The 12,583-nt window shown below is 40.7% G+C and overlaps 1 pseudogene; it reads left to right on the top strand.

The window, feature by feature from the left end:
- The first annotated feature begins 11,857 nt into the window (after positions 1–11,857).
- LOC143671290 (large ribosomal subunit protein eL33 pseudogene) lies at positions 11,858–12,293 on the top strand (annotated as a pseudogene).
- The last annotated feature ends 290 nt before the right edge of the window (positions 12,294–12,583 follow it).

Below are 12,583 nucleotides of genomic sequence, written 5' to 3'. Positions count from 1 at the left end.
TCCAAAATACATAAGGCAAACACTGAAAAGAGAAATAGACACATCTACCATAATAGTTGGAGATTTCAATTCCCCACTGTCATCAATGGTCAGAACATCTAGACAGAGGATCAATAAAGAAACAGATAATTTGAATAAATGAGCTAGATTAAACAGACATTTATAGAACATAACATCCTACAACAGCAGGATATACCTTTTTCTCAAGTGATTAGAAAAAAGGGATAGGAACAGAAGGGAACCTCCTCAACATGATAAAGGGAATATATGAAAAACCCACAGCTAACATCATCCTCAATGGGGAAAAGCCAAAAACTTTTCCCCTAAGAATAGGAACAAGACAAGGATATCCACTGTCACCACTGTTATTCAACATTGTGCTGGAAGTTCTAGCCAGAGCAGTTAGAGAAGAAAAAGAAATACAAGGCATTAAAATTGGAAAGGAAGAAGTAAAATTCTCACTGTTTGCAGATGATATGATACTATATGTTGAAAACCCCGAAAAATCCACAACAAAACTACTAGAGCTAACAAATGAGTACAGCAAAGTGGCAGGTTATAAGATCGACACTCAAAAATCTGTAGTGTTTCTATACACTAGTAATGAGCAAGCTGAGAGGGAAAATCAAGAAAAAAATCCATTTACAATTGCAACCAAAAGAATAAAATATTTAGAAATAAATTTAACTAAGGACACAAAAGACCTATACAAAGAAAACTACAAGAAATTGCTAAAAGAAATCAGAGAAGACCTAAACAATTGGAAGGGCATATCGTGTTTATGGATTGGAAGACTGAGTATAGTTAAAATGTCAATTCTACAATTTTATGGATTCTAATGATTTATAGATTCAATGCAATGCCAATTAAAATCCCAAAACCTTAGTTTGCGGAAATAGAAAAAACCAATAACTAAATTTGTCTGGAAGGGCAGGTTGCCTCAAATAGTTGAAAATAATCTGACAAAGAAAAATGAAGTCGGAGGTCTCCCACTACCTGACTTTAAGATGTAATACAAAGGTACAGTGGTCAAAACAGCATGGTACTGGCATAAAGATAGATATACACACCAATGGAATCAAATAGAGTGTTCAGATACAGACCCTCTCATCTATGGACAATTGAGCAGTCAAGCCAAACTCAATTGGGACAGAACAGTCGTTTCAGTTAATGATGCTTGGAGAACTGAATATTCACATGCAAAAGAACGAAAGAGGATCCATACCTCACATCCTATACAAAAATTAATTCAAAATAGATCAAAGACCTAAATATTAGATATAAGACCATTAAACTTTTAGAAGAAAACGTAGGGAAATAGTTATAAAACTCATAATAGGAGGCCGTATCCTAGATCTTAAACCCAAAGCACACAAGCATTGAAGAAAGAAATAGATAAATGGGAACTCCTCAAAATTAAACACTTTTGTGTATCAAAAAACTTTGTCAAGAAAGTAAGAAGACAGCCTACACAATGGGAGACAACATTTGGAAACAATATATCAGATAAGGGTCTAGTATACATAATATATAAAGAGACTGTTCAACTCAACAACAAAAAGACAAATGACCCAATTACAAAATGGGCAAAAGACATGAACAGACACTTCTCAGAAGAGGAAACACAAATGACTATAAAAGGCAAATGAAAAGATGCTCAATGTCCCCGGCTATTAGAGAAATGCAAATCAAAACCACAATGAGATATCATCTCACACCCACCAGATTGGCCACTATCAATAAAACAGAAAATGACAAGTTTGGAGAGAATGTGGAAAAAGAGACACATATTCACTGTTGGTGACTTGGAATTCCTAGAAGGAAAAGCCTAAATTTGTGGAACTGTAACCCATATCAAACTTTGAAATCTGTTCTTTAACTACTTGTTACAATGTACTTTGAAATTTATTGCTTTTTGTATATTTGTTATATTTCACTAACTTTATGTTATATATATATTTGTACACTACCACAATTGAAGACAATAAAAAGTTAAAAATATGAAAGGAATTCAAAGACCTCTTCAGATAAATATTTGTGTAACTGCAAGGACTATGTTTTTCCTTTTTGCTTTTTTCTTCTTGTTCTATAAGCCATATAATTGTTAAATGCAAAGTTGATACCATTATTTTGTGTGTTTTATAATGTATTTAGAAGCAATACTTGAAAGAACCATAGCATAAAGGACATTATTATTGGTACTTGGACTATGGGATTTAAGGATGAATAACTTAAATCCTAGGGAAATCACTGAGGAATAAAATTCAAAGAAATATAGTTAAAAATTTACCAGGAAATAACAATGTGATCCTAAAGAAAATTTTTAAAATTAAGGAAAATGCAGGAAAGAGGGAAGAAAGGATTAAAAAAAAACAGAGGATACAAGCTGAAAACAACAAAAATTTAGTTGTCTCAAACCCAACCATGACAATGATTATGTTAAAAATTACTGGGCTAATCTCCAGAGGGCATTGTGGCGGTTCCACCGGACGCTAGAGGTGGGGTTGTCAAATGACCTTAACCCCATTGCTAGTTATATACATGGAAGAACTGAGAGTGGGGACATGAAAGAACATTTGCACACTGGTGTTTATGGCAGCAGTGTTCAGGATTCACAATGGATGGAGGTGGCCTAAAGGTACAACAACTGAGGAATAGAAAAGAGAACTGTAGTGTTTACAGACAATGGACTACTGAGCTGTTGCAAGAAGAAATGCAACTTGGTGAATAATCTTAAGGACAGCATGTTGAATAAAATGTCAGCAACAAAAAGGCAAATATTTTCATGCCACATTCATAAAGATTAACTATAACAAAGAAATTCAGAGAACTGCAGTGGAGAACATGGGTTAACAGGTTGGGGCCTATTGTAAAAGTTCCTGGATGGCAAGCTCCTACAGTAGTCATATTTATTCAGGAATTATAACTGATATTTCTAAATTCTGAAATACTGAGCTATGCGTATATAACCTGGTCATACCCAGAAACTTCAGGTATTTATGTGACAAGTGAGATAGACTTAGAGAACTGAAGCTAAGAAAGTCAGCATACCCCCACTCAACAACTGTTAAAAAAGTTGAAAAAGTGAACAGACATCATCTAGAGATATGAATGAAGCTAACCAGGATAGGACTAAGGTAAATCAGAACACTGGGTAAAGGATGATATGGCCCATATTTTCAAACTTCAACCTCTGTGTGAGATCAAATGAGAGATGTTCATTTGATGCAAAATTTATATTTTTAGTTTCACATTATCTAATTAAACTTGTATGGTCAGTTTACCTGTAATGTCACCTGGTCCTGGGCATTTCTTTTTTGGGAGTTACTTGATGACTGATTGAATCTCTTTACATGTGATTGGTTTGCTGATGTCATCTATTTCCTCTTGAGTCAATGTTGGTTGTTAATGTCTTTCTAGGAAGTTGTCTATTTCATCTGTATTGTTTAGTTTATTAGCACACAGTTGCCCATAGTATCCTCTCATTAACTCCTTCATTTCTGTGGGGTCAGTGGTTATGTCTCCTCTTTTATTTCTGATTTTATTTGCATCCTCTCTCTCTCTGTTTTTTTTGCAAACTAGCCAAGGGTCCATTGATTTTATTGATTTTCTCAAAGAATCAATTTCTGGTTTTGTTGATTTTCTCAATTGTTTTCTATCAGGTTCATATCTTAAGGTTCGATTGCTCTGATCTGGTAGCAAATTGAAAGAGAGCACAAGGAGCTTCTGGTAGAGTGGTCATCTTTAATCATTCCCTAAATTCTGCTCTGCTTTATTTCTCTCTCTCCTGACACTTACAGAGCAATAATCCCTTACATGCCAAATTACACAAAAGTGGCACTTTATCAACAAGTGATTTCACTCGTGCGGTACATGATTAGATACATGTATATTACATCAATGGTTGGATAAGCTATGCTGTATCATGTTCCCCCAGAACTTATGAAAGCCATCATAGTGGGCTGTTTACACACTGAAATAATGTTTCTGGACCCCACACTCCACCATTTAAACAGCCTGTGTTCTAGGGTATGCCTTGTCCCACAGGGCTGTTCCTTGGGCCCATAGGCCACAACAATAATAAAGTGAACAGTAAAATATTAAAAATCCAGACAGGCATGCTAAGGTTACTATTACCCAATGCCAAGTCCCTGTCATGGAGTTCCACTAGGACTATACAGGACCCAGTGAGAGGGAGTGAAAGGCTTGTATTTCCTTATTCATTATATGAAAGGCACCTTTAACAGAATAATGATTGTCAGGAACATGTGCATGTAATTCTACATGTAATATTGCACAAGCTTCCTCTTATGCAGCTGTCAAGAGATCTAAAGCCTTTCTGTTTTGCAAAACAACCTTCTCATCTTGGTAGTTTCATCCATCCCTACATATAGGTGGCCATCCCACCACCTTTGGGAACTGCAGGTATCATGATCCCATCACAAAAAGACTAGGAGTCCATAATAACATCTGCCGGGGGCCTCCCTGACATTGCTTAATGCACCATGGTGCCTTTTTTTAAACCCATATGCTCTGCTACAAACCATCCCCAACCATTTTGGATGGCATATCCCAAAAAAAAGGGCAGGGGGAAATTGTCCGTGTCCCAGATGAGCAAAGTATCAACTGCTCACTGTACTTATTCCCAAGCTGGAGAACTACACTTATTTCATTCTAACCATGTCCAGTTTTCTTCAGTGGCTGGTGCTATCTCCCATGGGAGCCCTTCAGCTACATCTACTGAAAGCTGAAAGCTCAGTACACCCCCAGTAATGAGAGACGTTGTGGACCTCTGCATAGGTGTGTGCCCAGTCCATCAGGCTGTTAGCTGCAATCAGCCTGGCTGGAGAGATAATAAGCCTTTAAAAGCCATTAGAGAAAATTTTACCCCTTGGGCCTAATACAGGCCACCAGCACACCCTGCAAAAGAAGAAGGGTGCCAGGGGTCTCTGTCCCGGGCATGAGTACTAAACCAGGTCCTCTCGGGCCTCTGTCCCAGGCATGAGTACTAAACCAGGTCCTCTCGGGCCATGCTAGCACAATCAGGATGCAAAACATAAGCTTCTTGAAGCAAAGAGCCTTCCCCATCATGAGGAAGGGACACTTGTACAGGAACTGGCCACTCCTAAACCCAAGTTTACACCTGCAAACTTTGGTTTACACATTCAAGCCAAGGCAAAAGACATACCATCTAGGAAGGGTTCTGTTAGTATTTTCCATAGCCACACCCATTCATCTGTTGTCCCTTTTTCAAAACATGCGGGGGGGGTGGTAGTTGGTAATAGAAAACCTTTTTCTCACACACTGGGTCTTTTTAACACATCACTTCTTTCCACTTGTATGTGCAAGAGCAAGACTCATCCTCTTATTATTAAGCCTACAGGGAAGTAGCCTGTGCACTGAGGCTGTTCATTTAATAAGTGAATGCCAGTAGCCAATTGGGGTATGCCACCACTTCAATGTCAGCTCCTCTGGGGCTAAAACCCAAAGCACCTCTTTCAGGAAGGTATTGTACCTTTCAATTATTTCTGCAGCTTGCAGTTGATATGGGACATGCTGTGTCCACTGTATATTTGTGGGCCAACCTGGCCACAATTTTGACCCAATCCTGGACAGCAAACCCAGTGCCATTCGATGGGGGGTTGCCTCTATCCCTTGCAATTTCTTATCATCCATTATAGACCTGTATTGAACTCATTTGCTTTCAGGGCAGCAGAGACAGCAGCTACTTGCTGCTCAATAGGGGAACATCTCACCTCTGCTCCCTTCCCTAACTGTGTGGCTAACATCCTATGGGGACTTTGCGTCTGCTCTCCTACTACCAGAGTCCCCAACTAAAGCCTACTTTATATATGCTGTCACATCTAGGTGGAAAGGGACTGCCTTAACCAACACCTGTAGCATCTGGGCCTGTGCTATTGTCCTTTTTTGCTCCTGCAAATGTATGTTCTTGGCTCCCAGTCCTAGTGGGTGCCTTTCTTAACCAAGGTCACATCCAGGTGGAAAGGAACTGCCTTATCCACCACCTGTAGCCTTTGGGCTTCTGTTACTGCCTTTTTTCGTGTGGCAAATGCCTGCTTTTGATCTTCCCAATCCCATGGGACACCCTTTTAAATTAAGGCATACAAAGGACACAAGACCTGAGCCAAATGGGAGATAACATTTCAGTACCCCAAAAGGCCTACAAAAAGCTTGTAGCTGCTTTACCATGGTTGGTCTCGAATATGCTTGAACCTTAGCTGTCATACCCTCTGGAATTACTTTGGTCTTACACAACAAACAACTTCTAAGAACTTTATTTTTGTCTTACTCAAGCAGACAATTTCCAAAAATTTGACAGAAAATCCAGTCCCCTGGACCTTGGCCTCATGGATTGCCCCTTTCCAGGTACCTAGTGTGTGCTACAGGGTGTCTGTGACTTCTTCTAGGTCTGTGGCACACAGTTGGGCAATGTATATAACCCTGTGGCAGAACCACAAATGTCTACTGCAAATTTTTCCAGGTGAATGCAAACTGGTGTTGGTTCTCTGGGACAGGTCAATGGAGAAAAACACATTTGCCAAGTCCACCACATAATGGCACTGTCATAAGGAAAGAGGCAGTTGATCCATCATATCATCCATTCATGATTTTGCAGAATGCATGGGAGGAGTGACTTTATTGAGCTCATAGTAATCAACAGTCATTTTCCATGTGCTTTCCTGCTTTTAGACAGACCAAACCAGGGAGTTTCAAGGACTACAGGCCATCCTCATGATCCCAGCCTTTTCCAATTTTAGGATCATTTGCCCAACTTCCTCATGTCCTCTAGGGTACCACTACTGCCTCACCTTAACAATTTTTCAGGGCTTAGGGCAGCAAGTAACCAATGCCAGGCATTATCATGGCTTCTTTCACATGGACCATGCACCCTCCATATTCATCAATGTGATTCAGAGGGTCATTAAACCAGTCTGGGTTTCCATACAACAAAGTGTATTTTGGTTCTGTGTCTACTAGGGCCAAGACATGCTGTACATTGCAGAAGGACTACTATTTTGAAAGTTCCTTCAGTCTCCCATCTGCCCAACCCACTGGGGCCGGTGGTCTGCATGGCAGTTGATATAGTCATCCTGGCTGCACAGGTGTAAGCCTTCACATAAGTGCCACTGCTCCTGGTGCAATCCTTTCTACACTATCAATAAAACTTCATTGGGTTGTTGTTAATCAACTGTCTCTGGATTCACCCCTGTGGCTATTAAATTCCCACATTTGCAATTGCTATACCTTGGTGGGGCTGCCAGCTTTGCCAGCCCCTCTCCATTTGGATGGCAGCTCCACCCTTTGTTTTACAGAGCGCATTCCTTCACCAGTTCTTGTACCTTTACTTTTCTAACTACTGTTTCACTTCCTGAGAGTTCCAGGCTATCAGCTACACAGGCTTCTGCCATATCTGTTAGGTGAGAACTCAGAGTCCCTTCTGGATTATATGCCATATATGTTATTTGTTGGTGGAACTTTGGGGGATCACCAGTCCACCCCATGAAGCCAAGGGCTGGTCGTGCTTGACCCACCACTTCACCATGAGACAGGAATGGAGCAAGGGAGGGGTACTTGCCTTGGGACAGTGCCAACTTACTTCCGGCTCCCTCTATTTCAGGTGAATCCAGAACTGCTGCTTCCTCTTCCAGGGCTTGAATCTGGGCTTCCAGGTTTTTGCTTTTGCTACAATCTCCAGATCTGCACTTTCACTCTCAAAACTTCCTTGTGCTATTCTGGCAGCATGGTTAAGAACCAAGATACTTTCCCCACTATAACACTGGAGAACCTGGATGCCAACTTTAAAGTCCTTTAAAGCCTAGGCACTCCCCTGTGGGGTGGAATTCCATGATTTTAAACCTCTGAAGCTGATCACCACAGTAAACAGCTGCTACAGATTGTCACAGGCTTGTGGAGGGCCATATCCTGTCTGGTCTGGCTTCCTTCAGGGTGTGGAGGGGCCACTCAACATTCATCATCCTGCTGAGTACACCAATTGTCAGGTTCATATCTTAAGGTTCGGTAACTTGGGTCTGGTAGTGAATTGAAAGAGAGCACAAGGAACTTCCGGTAGAGTGGTCATCTTTAATCATTCCCTCTACTCTGATTTGCTTTCTTGCTCTCTCCTGAGGCTTACAGAGCAATAGTCCCATATACGCTAAATTCCACAAAAGTGGCACTTAACCAACAAGTGACTTCACTTGTGGGATACATAATTAGGTATATGCATATTAGATCAAAATGACTTCACTCCTGGGGTACATGATTAGATACATGTATATTACATCAATGGTTACATAAGCTATGCTGTATCATGTTCCCTGGAATTTATGAAGGCCATCTTAGCAGGTTGTTTACAATGAGTAATGTTTCCAAGCCACACATTTCTTGTTCTCAATTTAATTTATTTCGGCTGTAATCATCATTCTTTCTTTCCTTTTGTTTGTTTTGGGGTTAGCTGCTCTGGAGGACAAACTAAATTCCACAACTCCCTATGTTGACATGTTGCCCAGTCCTCTGTATATTCAGTTTAATGGATAGGGCATGAGATTTTGTTGGTTCATACAAGTTAGTGTGATGACATGATATATTCCAGAATAATTTGGGCAGAGAATAAAAATGTATTTGCAAAGTCCCTTTGGGGGACTGGGGAAAAAAGAGGAAGTATTAAAATTCCCCATCCAAGGAATTCCGGACACTCTCACAAGCAGTTGGGACAACCAATTAAATAGGCTGGGCCCTCAATGTTGGGGCTTATCCCTATGAAGCTTATACAACTCAGACAGATTTTCCCAGACCAAACAGAGCTATGTCTCTGAAAGAAAGAGTAGCCAGCCTCAGTTTTCCCTGATGCAGAGACACAGCAAGTTGTTAGACTTTCCTATGAAGCCTCTAGACTCTGTGCTTTTCCTATTCTGCCCAGTATGTGGTACTTGCTGTCTTTAGCCTCTTACCAGCTTAAAATGATGCACTGCTTTTAATTTCAGCAGACAAGACTATCCCTGCCAGGGGTATGGCTGAGACAGATGTGAAGTTGTAGGATGTCTTTAATTGCTTCAGTTTTCCAGTCCCTGGGGCCTGAATTCCTTGAAGGAGGGTTTCCACTTGAGCTGGGCTCTGCCTCCCTTTTCTTGGAGAAAACACACCCTTTAGGGAATCAACTCATTTCACCTGACTAGTTACTTTGTCTCTCAGACAAGCCTAGGCAATGCTGGAGCCTGAGAGTGCTCCCAGTTCTATCTAATTGAGATGTTAAGGACTAAAACAAAAAATCAAAAGCAAAAAAATATTTTCAGAGCTGGACCTCTGCTACTTGGGTTTGTTAATCAAGAGCTTAAGTTGGTATATGGCTCTATGTGTCTCCAGACTCTATGTACTTCCTTTTCTTGGGGTCCAGCCCTTTTCCAATATTTTGTGCTGTCCAAGTCAAAAAGTCTCCTTTTTTATGTCAGTTCCATCACCTCTCTGCAGGAGCATAAACTCCTAGTTCCTTTAGTGTTTATTCAGGTTTATCAGTGCTGGGGGCCTATTTTCAGTAGTCAAAATTTGTTAATTAATAGCACAATTGTGCTTGGTTGAGCTAAGCCCTTGCTGCTATTAAAGTCTGTTTCCTTTTTCTTTGGGGTAACAGCCTACCTTGCCTGTGGGGGAGGGGTGCTGGCCTTCATGGCTAGGGGGACTTACAGTTCTGCATGGGATCTCAGTCATTTCGCCTGATCCAGACTGGTGTTTGTTGTGTGTTCTGTTGCTGGTGTTCCCTCAGTAGTTGTTCTGTAACATTCCTGGCAATTTACTAGCTGCTCTGGAGGACAAACTAAATTCCACAACTCCCTATGTTGACATGTTGCCCAGTCCTCTGTATGTTCAGTTTAATGGATAGGGCATGAGATTTTGTTGGTTTGTACAAGTTAGTGTGATGACATGATATATTCCAGAATAATTTGGGCAGAGAATAAAAATGTATTTGCAAAGTCCCTTTGGGGGACTGGGGAAAAAAGAGGAAGTATTAAAATTCCCCATCCAAGGAATTCCGGACACTCTCACAAGCAGTTGGGACAACCAATTAAATAGGCTGGGCCCTCAATGTTGGGGCTTATCCCTATGAAGCTCATTCTTGCAAAGGAGAGGCTTAGCCTACAGACAATTTTGCCTAAGGGGTCACCCCTGGAAATCCTCTTTTGTGGCTCAGATGCAGCCTCTCTTTCTAAGTCAACTTGGCAGGTGAACTAACTGCCCTCCCCTCTACATGGGACATGACTCCCAAGAATGTAAATCTCCCTGGCAACTTGGGACCTGACTGGCAGAGATCAGCCAGGAACTGGCATCACAGGAATGAGGAAGCCTTCTAGACCAAAAGGGAGAAGAGATAAATGACACAAAGTAAATTCTCAGTTGTTGGAGATGGCTCTCTGAAGGCTTGAGCAGTTGGCTGTTGGTCGAGGGCATGAGCATTGGAACACCATGCTCTGCTAATGTGGAAAACCACTGAAGCAAATGCTCTCAAGGATGCTGACTCAACAGCTGGTAGAAACCTGAATAAAGAGCATTCTGATAGGAAATAAACAGTTCTTGAGACAAGGAGCTGATAACCAAACTTTGTAGCTTTGCAGGCATTACAGATGTTCAAAATAAATCTTGCTTTGATCATACTCCCTAAAGCAGTTCCCATGTAAGAACACAATAAATATGTGGATGTCAGTTTATTTGGGGCTCAAGCTCAAGCTATAGCTCAGGCTATTGCTCTTGCACCTGATGAGTTTGAGTCCCCTGACCCCACTTAATTAATTTCTTGTGTCTGTCATTTCTTAATCATGCATGGTGCCCCTTCTTCTCCCCTGTTCTCTAGGGACATCCCAGCAACTGGCACCCAAACAGGGACAGAAGAAGGGAAGACTCCAACAGATTGGAGGGGATTTTGTCACATCACCAGGCCCAGAAAGAGGGAGATTTTGGACTCTCCAAACTTGGTAAAAATTTTTGTTCTGCAAATGTTTTAATCAGGGTTACAATGGGGCAATATTCTTCTTTACATACTGAATATAAAACCTTGTTATATACTTTATTAAAGGCAAATGGAGTGAAAATAAAAAAGGATAAACTCACAGAGTTATTTTGCATTATTCACAAATATTGTCACCGGTTGCCAGAAAGAGGAACTTTAGAACTTAAACAATGGCATAGAGTAATAAAGGAATTAAAAAAAGTTTACAGACAAGAGGAAGATATTCCTGTTTCCATTTGGTCTTTGTGTAACTTAATTATAGCTGTATTATAACCACTTTAACATAGTAGTTCAGAAAATGATAGTGACAGTGACCATGAAAATGATAGGCTAGCTGATGCCACAGATGAAATAAAAAGGGAGGACAAGGCCACTTCTTCTCATTCCAAAGAATTTCTTTTTTTGCCCTCTGCAGATATATTATCCCATAAAGGAATTTATTTTGAACAACCAGAAAATACTCAGTGTCCTCCTTTTGCTCTTCCAGACAATGTAACAAATTAGTATCCACCATGATTTTCAGTTGCAGTTCCTGAAGGACCAACAGTTTCATTGGGATTCAACAAGCTCAATTAGAGAGGGATCCAGAAGCTTATACCTTTCCAGTACTAATTACTCAAATTCCTCCTAATAATCAATTTCCTCAAGGAGGGCACCAATTCCAGCATGTGCCTCTTCCTTTTAAAATTTTAAAAGTTAAAAACTGCTTGTGCTTAATATAGCACCTCCTCCCCATATACTGTGGGACTTTTAAGAGGACTAGCACAGTCTAAGAGATTAATTCCATGGGACTGGGAGATGATTGCTCAAGCTGCCTAAAAAAACTTCTCAGCTCTTTCCGCCATCTTGGAGCCTGTGGAGGCCTGCTGGGAACAGGACTTCTAAAGCGGCAAATATGTCCGGAAGGCTGTGGTCCAAGGCCATTTTTGCTGGCTATAAGCGGGGTCTCCGGAACCAGAGGGAGCATACAGCTCTTCTTAAAATTGAAGGCGTTTATGCCCGAGATGAGACTGAATTTTATCTGGGCAAGAGATGTGCTTATGTGTACAAAGCCAAAAACAACACAGTGACTCCTGGTGGCAAACCTAACAAAACCAGAGTAATCTGGGGAAAGGTAACACGTGCCCATGGAAATAGTGGCATGGTTCGTGCCAAATTCCGAAGCAACCTTCCTGCTAAGGCCATTGGACACCGAATCTGTGTAATGCTGTACCCCTCAAGGATTTAAACTTATTGAAAAGTAAATAAATAAATTTACGAAAAAAAAAAAAAACTTCTCAGTTTTTGCAATGGAAAATGTGTCTGTTAGATGAAGCAAATCAACAAGCAGCTCAAAATGCTAATGCACAGCCACCAGTACCAATCACAGCAGATCAAATTATGGGCACTGGACCATATGCTGGGGTCAAAGCTCAGATAAAGTATGATGATGTGGCTATTGTTCAAACTTGACTTGCTTATATTAGAGCTTGGGAAAAAATTACTCCTCCTGTTACCCCTTCTTTTGTAAAAACAGTACAAGGAATTAATGAACCATATACTGACTTCATAGCTCGATTAAAA

This window comes from Tamandua tetradactyla, chromosome X (assembly GCF_023851605.1).
Source record: "Tamandua tetradactyla isolate mTamTet1 chromosome X, mTamTet1.pri, whole genome shotgun sequence".
Lineage (NCBI taxonomy): Eukaryota > Metazoa > Chordata > Mammalia > Pilosa > Myrmecophagidae > Tamandua > Tamandua tetradactyla.
The sequence above is the reverse complement of the archived record's forward strand: the minus strand, read 5'-3'. Positions and strand labels throughout refer to the sequence as shown.